The sequence below is a fragment of the Trachypithecus francoisi genome, unplaced genomic scaffold (genome assembly GCF_009764315.1).
Source record: "Trachypithecus francoisi isolate TF-2019V2 unplaced genomic scaffold, Tfra_2.0 Contig01440, whole genome shotgun sequence".
Classification (NCBI taxonomy): Eukaryota; Metazoa; Chordata; class Mammalia; order Primates; family Cercopithecidae; genus Trachypithecus; species Trachypithecus francoisi.
In genome coordinates, this window is record NW_022681431.1 from 20,723,541 (window position 1) to 20,734,232 (window position 10,692).

Sequence of the window (10,692 nt, forward strand, 5' to 3'; positions counted from 1 at the left end):
TATTAGGGATTTAAGTCTGCCAAGTTTAACATCCTACTTTTTATTAAAAATCTCTCTTTCTGGCTAAGAATAAACGCTTCTTAGACTTCATTTTCATCACCAGCACTAGCAATGGTTTATTTCTCCCATAAGAGCCATTTTTCAAAAATATATGAAGTTTTTATCACTTAAGAGCAGTTACTGCTCATGAAAGAGAAAGAAGAACAGAGCTAAGGTGAGCCACTTACCGGATAAGAAGAAGCCAGCTCACCGTTCATGAGTAGTGGTATTGGGACAGGCCTCTACATATCAGGCCATTAGTTTGTACAATTAAAATCCATGCCACCACAAAACTACTCATCACTCTGTCGCATGAACCCTTGAGGTTGCCTCCAAAGAATACAAACTGTGTTATTAAGTCCCTGAATGCCAAGAGTACTGAACTACAAATAAATACAATAATAATACTTATCACCAAGAAGGTTAGGTTCATTATTTTTATATAGCCTTAAAAAACATTTTGCTCTAGGTCACCTAGGATTAACTCATTTTAGCAAAAAAATATCACACAGCATGTATCGTTTTTGCTACCTGTTAAAAAGTGTGTGTAATATCTGAAATTTGTGAGAGATTATGTACTCTAATAATGTAACGTAAGTGCATTCAGCAATGAATAATGCATGGGCATCTCCAAAATAATAGTGTGTGGCAGATTGTAGATCATCTAACATTAAATAATTCATCTGCTTTACGGCTCTTACATCATAGGGTTATGAGTCTCATTTAACACATTAGGAAGCATAGACACTAAAAAGTTAACTGGCCTTTTTAGGACTTTATGGGAAATTGTTGGGAGAGGAGAATGAAAGATAAAAAATTTTAAGCTTCAAGCCATTTCCTCTGTTCCTTAGATTTTGGTTTTCTGATTAAAAAATTTTCTAATTTTAGCTGATTGAATATTCTTGACATTCTATTGAGATATATTTAAAGCGGAAGCAATATACAGACGTATATACAGAAGAATGTAGCAAATCATTTAAGGTCAGCCAAAGTGCCTGAAGTTGCATGTAATTATTACATGGGGAAAGACAATTTCCTTTAGCCTTGGAGATCTTAACTGAGACCCAAAATACTGAAGCAAACCACTCATTGGAATTGAGTGCTTCATTTATATGGGAGGCAATTCAGAGCAAGTAGAATGAAGCCAATAGAAGGTGTTAATAATCAGCCTGTCACTATAAGTCATTAGTTGCCAGGCCCACTGATAACTGCTCTACCCAAAGCTAAGAAAGCTTAGATATGTATTTACTAATTCCTATTTTTCACTGTTGAAGATGCTCATGGAGCTTCTGTGCCCTGCTCCTCCCTGCCTGTCCTATTTGAGCTTAACATGTTCCAGTGGCTAGAAATGGCTCTCAGTCAGAGTGATGTGTAGATGAGAAACTTAGTTTGATGCATGAACCTGCAGGTGTATATGGGAATAGTGAAAGCAGAGAGGATGTACGTGGTCAGCAAAGGCATCAGCTACAAGTCACCTCTGGTACTACCCACATTCACTCCTGTCCCAAGTTGAGTTAAATTTGTCTGATTAGAAATTCTTCAAAGTCATGGCCAGACAAAACAAATTTTTGAAAGACTCAGAAAAATGGTTAAAGTGATCATCTGTAGCCTACTGCTGCAGCTGGTTTCAAGATCATTATTTATGTTGATCATCTTCCTCTGTCATGCTTTCTAGATTCTTCTCACTCTCAGCTGCTCTAGGCTTTTGCCAGGGAGGTAATTTGTACTCTCATCTCTGAAAATGTTCCCCCATTTTTTCATTTCAACCTTTGTCAAACAGTTACTGCAACTACCCATCCATCGCTATTACTGGAATTGAGCACCAAGACACATTCCTATTAAATCCTCTGATTTTTTTTCCTTGCCCTCATTATATAGCAGCAACAATATCTTCTCATGATAGATACTTCAGTCAGTATTGTTATTTCTTTCTTTGCCTCTTGATCTAGTTCTAAGGGACTAGGTGGTACCAGTAGCTTTGGGTTTAGTGAAATCCATATTCTGTCCCCCTGGTATAAAACTTCCTTTCCAGCAGTAGAACTTACAATCCACCAGGGCCTGATGTAAAGATAGCACAAATTTCCCAAGTGGGCCACTGAAAATGATGGTAAGAATAGCCACTTCTTACCTAATCCTTTGTTCATGATCTCATTCTCTTTCTGTAATCAGTATAAACCATGTAACGCTTATCGATTCAAAGTGTATTCTCTATTTTGAAGGATAGCACCCTTACTATGCATGCTGTCATACCCAAGTTGGATGGCTATAAAAAGCCATCTCAACATTATCAGTGAGACTGGCAGCTTTGAGTGCTGCTGTTTATGGTAGAATCAGTGAACCCCACAATCTGTACTTCCGATGTCACCACAGTATGGATCCTTTGAGTCTGAGGCAATATTACATTGGTAAATCTGATATTTTGAGACTTTGGATAGTTGTGCTAGCCATTCCCCTTTTCTCAAACCCATCATAACTTGAATATATCATAAGTTGAAAATGCTTTCAATATAATAACTTACAGAATATCATAGTATTGCCCAGCCTATCTTAAACATGCTCAGAACACATAGATTAGTCAACAGTTGGGCAAAATCATCTAACACAAAGCCTATTTTCTAATGGAGTGTTGAATATCTCTTGTAATTTATTGAATACTGTACTGAACATGGAAAATAGAATGGCTGTATTGGGTACTCACCATTAATGTACACAGCTGAAAGCACACTGGGCCTGAAGAATGTTTGAAGAATTGGACTACAATCAATTGCTGGATGATGGGGAGGCTACAGCAACAGGGTTACTAATTTCTGTCTCTTCTGATGAGGCTCAAGAATAGCTGGTAGAAGGTATTGGTGCATGGACACTTAATGGTTTAGCAGGCATAGTGTTAGTCAAGAAGATATCGAGTATTGTTTACCCTCATGAATGGCTGGCTGCCTGGGAGCTGTAGCTCACTCCTACCACTGGCCAACATCAAGAGAAAATATACTGCACATGCTAGCTCTGGAAAGGATCAGAATTCAAATTTCTAAGTACAATTTGTGCTGAATGTATGTTACTTTCGTACCATGGTAAAGTTGAAAAATTAAAAGTTCATCTATCATAGGTAAAAATAATAAATAATGGCCATTCCACTTGGGGTGAGATGATATGTCATTGTGGTTTTTATTTGTATTTCTCTGAGGCTCAGTGATATTGAGCATTTTTAAGTACAGCTGTTGGCCATTTGTATGTCTTCCTTTGAGAAATGTTTATTCATGACCTTAGCCTACTTTTAAATGGAATTGTTTTTGTTGTTGAGTTGTTTGAGTTCCTTGTATTTTCTGGATATTAGACCCATGCTGGATGCATAGTTTGCAATGTTTTCTGCTATTTACAGGTTGTCTCTTCAGTTTTGATTGTTTCCTATGTTGTGCAGAAGTACTTTATTTTAATATAGTCTCGTTTATCTCTTTCTGTTTTTTGTTTTCTGTGCTTTTAGGTCTGATCCATAAAATATTTGCTTAGACCAATGTCCTGAGGCATTTCCCGTATGTTTTCTCCTAGTGGTTTTATAGTTTTGGGTCTTACATTTAAGTCTTTAATCCATCTTGAGTTGATTTTTGTATATGGTGAGAGACAGAAATCCAATTTCATTATTCTGCATATGGATATCCAGCTTTCCCAGCACCATTTATTGAAAACAGAGTTCTTTTCCTAATATGTTCTTGTTGTCTTTGTAAAAAAAAAAAAATTAGTTGGCTGTAAATACATGGATTTATTTTGGGGTTCTCTATTCCATTGGTTTATGTGTCTGGTTTTATACCAATTACATTCTGTTGTAATTGTTACTATACAAAATTGTTACTATAATTTTGTAGTGTATTTTGATGTCAGGTAGTATAATGCCTCCAACTTTGTTCTTTGTGCTGAAGATAGCTTTGGCTATTCGGGCTCTTTGTTTCCATGTGAATTTTAGGATTGTTTTTCCTATTTCTGTGAAAAATGACATTGGTATTTCAATAGGGCCTGCATTGAATCTGTAGATTGCTTTAGGTAGTATGGTAATTTCCATTTGTATCCTCTTCAATGTCTTTCTTCAGTGCTTTGTAGTTTTTCTTGTAGCGGTCTTTCACTTTCTTGGTTAAATTTATTCTTAGGTATTTTTTTTTTGGTAGCTATTGTAAATGGAATTACCTTCTTGATGTCTTTCTCAAATAGTTCATTATTGGTGTTATAAATACTACTGATTTTTGTATGTTGATTTTGTGTCCTGCAACTTTACTAAACTATTTTTTTTATCAGTTCGAAGTTTTTTGGTGGGGTCTTTAGGTTTTCTAGATATGGGATCATGCCATCTGCAAAGAGGGACAATTTGACATCATCTTTCCAATTTGGATGACATTTATTTAGGTGTTATATTTATTTAGCCTGATTGCTCTGCCTAGGATTGCCAGTACTATATTGACTAGGAGTGGTGAAAGTGGACATTCCTTGCCTTGTTCCAGCCCTTAGAAGAAAACCTTTTCTGCTTTTCCCCATTTAGTATGATGTTAGCTGTGAGTTTATCATATAAGGCCTTTATTATATTGAGGTATGTTCCGTCTGTGCCTCATTTATTGAGAGTTTTCATCATTAAAGACTTAAATTTTGGCAGGGCGCGGTGGCTCAAGCCTGTAATCCCAGCACTTTGGGAGGCCGAGATGGGCGGATCACGAGGTCAGGAGATAGAGACCATCCTGGCTAACATGGTGAAACCCCATCTCTACTAAAAAATACAAAAAAACTAGTCGGACGAGGTGGCGGGCGCCTGTAGTCCCAGCTACTCGGGAGGCTGAGGCAGGAGAATGGCGTAAACCCGGGAGGCGGAGCTTGCAGTGAGCTGAGATCCTGCCACTGCATTCCAGCCCGGGCGACAGAGCGAGACTCCGTCTCAAAAAAAAAAAAAAAAAAAAAAAAAAAAAAGACTTAAATTTTATCAAATGCTTTTTCTGTATCTATTGAGAAGATATGGTTCTTGTCCTTCATTATGTTGATGTGATGTTTTACATTTATTGATGTGCATATGTTGAACTATCCTTATATCTCTGGCAAAAATCCCACTTAATCATGGTGTATTAGCTGTTTGATGTGCTCTTGGATTTGTTTTGCTAGTATTTTGTTGATATGTTCATGTATCATGTATGTTCATCAAAGATATCGATTTGTGTCTTATTGTTGCATCCTTGTATTGTGTTAATATCAGGTTAATGCTGGCCTCAGAATTAATTAGAGAGAATTTTCTGTGCTTTGATTTTTTGAAATAGTTTGAAGAGAATTGGTGTTAGTTTTTTGTGAATTTGGTGGAATTCTGCAGTGAAGCCATCTGGTCCTGACTTTTCTTTGTTGGCAGGCATTTTATTATTGAGTCAGTTTCATCATTAGTCTGTTCAGGTTTACTGTTTCTTCTTGATTCAATCTTGGTAGGTGTATGTATCCAGAAATTTTCTGATACTTCTGAGTTTTCTGTTTCTTCTGAGTTTTCAAGTTTGTTAGTACAGTTGTTCATAATATACTCTGATCTTTTATATTTCTGTGGTATCACTTATATGTCTCTATTTTTATTTCTGATTTTATTTGGTTGGTGTAGCTAGTGGTTTATCAATTTTTGCCTTTTTCCCAAAAAGCCAGCCCTTTGTTTCATTGACTCCTTGTAATTTTTTTTAGTCACTCTTTTGTTTAGTTCTGCTCTGATCTTTATTATTTCTTTTCTTCTATTAACTTTGGGTTTGGTCTGATTTTGTATTTTCTTTTAATTTTTTGAGACTTGTTTTGTGTCCCAGCATATGGTCTATCCTGGAAAACAGCCCATTTGCTGGTCAGAAGAATTTGTATTCTATAGCTATTATATAAAATGTTCTATAAATATCTGTTAGCTCCATTTGGTCTACAGTACAATTTAAATCCTATGCTTTTCTGTTAATTTGCTGTCTAGATTATCTTTTTAATGCTGAGAGTGGAGTATTGAGGTCCCCAATTATTATTGTATTGGAGACTATCTCTCCCTTTAGATCTAGTGATATTTGCTTTATATATCTGGGTCCTCCAGTACTGAGTGCATATATGTTTAGAATTGTTATATCCTCTTGCTGAATTGATCTCTTTATTATATAATGACCTTCTTTGCCTCTTTTTACTGTTTTTGACTTAAAGTCTGTTTTAATCGACATAAGTAAGCTACTCCTGCTTGTTTTTGGTTTCTGATTGCATGGAATATCTGAATATCTTTTTCTATACCTTTACTTTCAGCCTATACGTCTTTAAAGGTGAGATGAGTATCTTGTAGGCAGCATCTAATGGGGTCATTTTTAAAAATCTATTCAGCCAGTCTATATCTTTTAAGAGAAAAGTTTATTTACTTTCAAAGTTGTTATTGATACTGGAGGCTCGGTTACTCATGTCATTTTATTTATTGATTTCTGGTTGGTTTGTATATTCTTTGTTCCTTTCTTTCTCACTGTTTATCATTGTGCTTTGGTGGTTTTCTGTAATGGTAACATTTGCGTTTTTTCTCTTCCTCATTTGTATGAATATTAGCTCTATGAGTGGGTTTTATACTTTCGTGTGTTTTCATGATGGTAGATAACATCTTTTTGCTTCCCTTAATCAATTCTTATAGGACCGAGGGCTGGTCTAGTGATTATTAATTTCCTTAGCTTTTGTTTATCTGGAAAATAGTTTATTTCTCCTTTATTGATGAACGATAACTTCATTGGGTATATATTTTTTTTATTTTAGCACTTTGAATAAACCACTCCATTCTCTCCTGGCCTGTAAAGTTTCTGCTGAGAAATCCACTGTTAGTCTGATGGGGGTTTTCTTAAACGTGACTAGAAAATTTCTCTTACTGTTTTGAGAATTCCTTGGACTTTTGACAGCTTCAGTATAATGTGCCGTGGACAAAACCTTTTGCATTGTGTCTGTTTGGAAATCTCTGAGCTTTGTGTATCTGGCTGTCTAAATCCTTGGTAGACTTGGAAAGTTTTCAGCTATTATTTCATTAAAAATGTTTTCTATCCCATTTATTTTCTCTTTGCCTTTTGGGACACAGAAAATTTGAATATTTGGTTATGTTATATGTTCCATATGTCACATGGGCTTTGTTTATTCTTTTTTAAAATTTTTGTTTGACTGGATGATTTTGAAAGACCTGTCTTCAGGTTTTGAATTCTTTCTTCTGCATGACTTAGTCTATTGTTGAAACTCTCAAGTATATTTTTCATTCATTGAATGAATTCTTTACTTCCAGAGTTTCTGTTTGGTTCTTTTTAATGATACCTATCTCTTTGGTAAATTTCTCATTCATATCCTGGATTGTTTTTCTGATTTCTTTACATTTTTCTTCTCTTGTATGTCACTGACCTTCTTTAATAATCATTATTTTGAATTCTTTTCCCAGGATTTCATAAATTTCTTAATGGATTCTATTGCTGGAGAATTATCATGTTCCTTTGGAGGTGTCATATTTCCTTTTTTATATCTCCTTTGTCTTTATATTGGTATCTGTGCATCTGATGTAACAGTCACTTCTTTCAGTTTTTTCAATTTGCTTTTGTAGGGGAGGACTTTTTCCTGAAAATGTATCCATGGTGTTGGCTGGGAGGTTACTTTGCCTTTGATTCTGGATGCATGCAGTAATGTATGCATATCATTTCATTAACTATAAACAGTATTAGTAATGTTGGTGATTTCCTCAGCGACTTAGGGTGCCATGTCAGTAGAGGTTGTGGTAAGTTATGCTTGGAATGGAGATTATCAGGTGGGCCCCAGTGCTGTCAGTGGTAGGCTGACTATGGCTGTTCCTGTGTCCCCAGGTGGTATACACTGGCACCAGTGTCAGTGGGTTCAGGCAGGCCAATTCTTGGGCCTCTGGCTGGCTGGCTTGGCTGCCAGCAGTGGCATTGGTGGGCTGGGTGAGTAAGTGGGTCTTTGGGCTCCTGTGCAGTGTGGCATGGACAATGGTAGAAGCAGGGGCAGGATAATCCCCTGGCTTCCAAGTAGTCAGCACTGATGTCAGTAGTGACTGTGACAGATTTGGTGGGCCTGTCCCCAGGCCTGCCGGTGGGTGTCAGCTGTGGTTGTAGCAGCAGGTTGGATAGGCTCATCCTCAGGCTTCCAAGAGGAATGCTCAGATGCCAGTGATGGTGGATAGGTCAGGGTAATCTCCAGGCCCCCAGATGGAGTTGGAGATGCTTGGTCAGACACTAGCAGAGCACTTGGTCAGGCACTAGTGGGAGTGGAGCTGTCCTCAGGCACCTTGCTAATGTGTGCAGGTGCTGGCTGTAGCAGGCATGGATGGGGTGATCCCAGGCCCCTGGCAGAATGCTCAAGTACAAGTGGAAATGGCTGTGTAGCATCCCCACTGCTGGGGAAGGTGGGGTTATTTTAAGTGGCAGTAGCCATAAACAGAAGTCTGGGAAGCATACATTTTGGCCCCAGGTGTTGGCTATAAATGGGGCACCCTTTCCTTAGGACACACTTAAATGTACCATGGTGCTGCTAGGAAGTGAAAGAATTGGGGTACCCTTTCCTTAGGACACATTTAAATGTACTGTGGTGCTGCTAGGAAGTGAAAGAATTACTGCCAATAGTTATGCTTTGGCCCTGGCAGCAGCAGAAGTCAGCAGTGGTGTACAACTGGGCAGGGGATGTCAGTGGGGTTCCAGAGATATCAATGCTGGGCCCCAGGGCAGAATCCAGTTTGGTGGGGGGTGGGCTCTCAAAATGGTGCCCTACTGTAGCTGCTTAGGACTTGGAAGGTATGTGAGACCCAGTGTGAGCTCCCTCTCTGGAGCAACCTATTGTGTAGTCTCCAGGCTGACCCTTATGTTAGTCTCAGGGCCAGTGAGGGTTGAGGGGCTCTAGAGGAGTCCATGATGGAAACGTGTATCACTGGGGTTTATTCACTTACCCTTTCCCCTCACTTGGAGGCCTCTACAGGCTCCAAGCCAATCTTGATGGAGCAGGCTGCCTCACTTTTTTCTCCTTGCTTGCTTTGGGTGTTTTCTGTCACTTCTCTATTGAATTCCAGTATCCTCTCTTAGGTGATCTATTAAAGTAAGATTATCTACTCACTGTTTTGTTTCTTCTTTGTGGAGGAGGCAAGTAACAGATGACTAGTCAGCCACTGAAGGCCCTGGCATCACATTTTTTTCATCTACTAATCTATTAATGGACATTTGGGCTGCTTTAACCTCCAGGCTATTGAGAATAATACTGCAATGAACATGGAAATGCAACTACCTCTTCAAAATCCTTCTTTCAGTTTTCTTGGATATATACCCAGAAGTGGGATTGCTGGATCATATGGTAATTCTCTTTTTTAACGTGTTGACAAATTTCTTTGCTGTTTTCTTTAGCAGCTACACCATTGTACTATTTCCACCAATAATGCCTAAGTGTTCCAACTTCTCCATGTCCTCACTGACACTTGTTCTTTTCTTGGTGTGTGTGTGTTTTATAGTGGCCATCCTAATGACTGTGAGGTGTTACTGGTATTTTCATTTCTTTTATGACTAGTGATATTGAGCATCTTTACATGTTTTTCAGACATTTGTATATCTTCTTTAGAGAACTGTATTCAAATCCTTTGCGCATTTTTAAATCAGTTTATTTGTTGATGTTTTTGAGTTGTAGGAATTCTTTAGTCATATTGGTTGTTACTCCCTATGTGGTTTGCAAATATTTCTTCCAATTCCATAGGTTATCTTTTTCACTCTGTTCGAAGTTTTCTTTGCTGCACAGAAGTGTTTAAGTTGAATGTAGTCCCATTTCTCTATTCTTGCTTTTGTTGCCTATGCTTTTGTGATCATATCCAAGAAATTACTGCCAAATCTAATATTATAAAGATTTTCCCCAGAGTTTTCTCCTATAAAAACCTATAGTTTCAAGTTTTCTATTTAGATCTTTAACCCATTTTGAGTTAATTTTTACATATGGGGTAAAGTAAGAGTCTAATTTTATTCTTTGCCTGTGAATGTAAAATTTTCCAAATATCATTTGTTGAAGAGACTACTCTTTCCTTACTATGTAGCCATGGTGCCTTTGTTGGAGATCATGTAACCATATACATTAGAGACTATATCTGGGCTATCTATTCTGTTCCATTAGTCTATTTGTATGTCTTTGTGTCAGTATCATACTCTTTTGATTACTGTAGCTTTGTAATATGTTTTGAAATCAGAAAATGTGAGTCCTCCAGGTTTGCTTTTCTTTCTCATTTTTTTTTCGGCCACTTAGGGTCCTTTGAGATTCCATGTAAATTTTAGAATGTTTTCTATTTTTGAAAGAAAAACTAATGATATTTTGATAAGGATTGCATTTAATCTACAAATTACTTTGGGTAGTGTGGTCATCTTAACAATATTGTCTTCCAATCCATGAATGTGTTATACTTTTCAACTTATTTGCATCTTTAAACGTTTCTTTCAGCAATGTTTTATAGTTTTCAGTATACAAGTGTTTTACCTCCTTGGTTAAGTGTATTTCTAAGTATTTTATTCTTTTCAATGCTACAGGAAATGGGATTGGTTTCTTTCCTTTTTGGATTATTCATGGTTAGCATATAGAAATGCAAATAACTTTTGTGTCTTGATTTTTTTTTTTTTTGCAACTTTGCGAAATTTGTTTATTAAT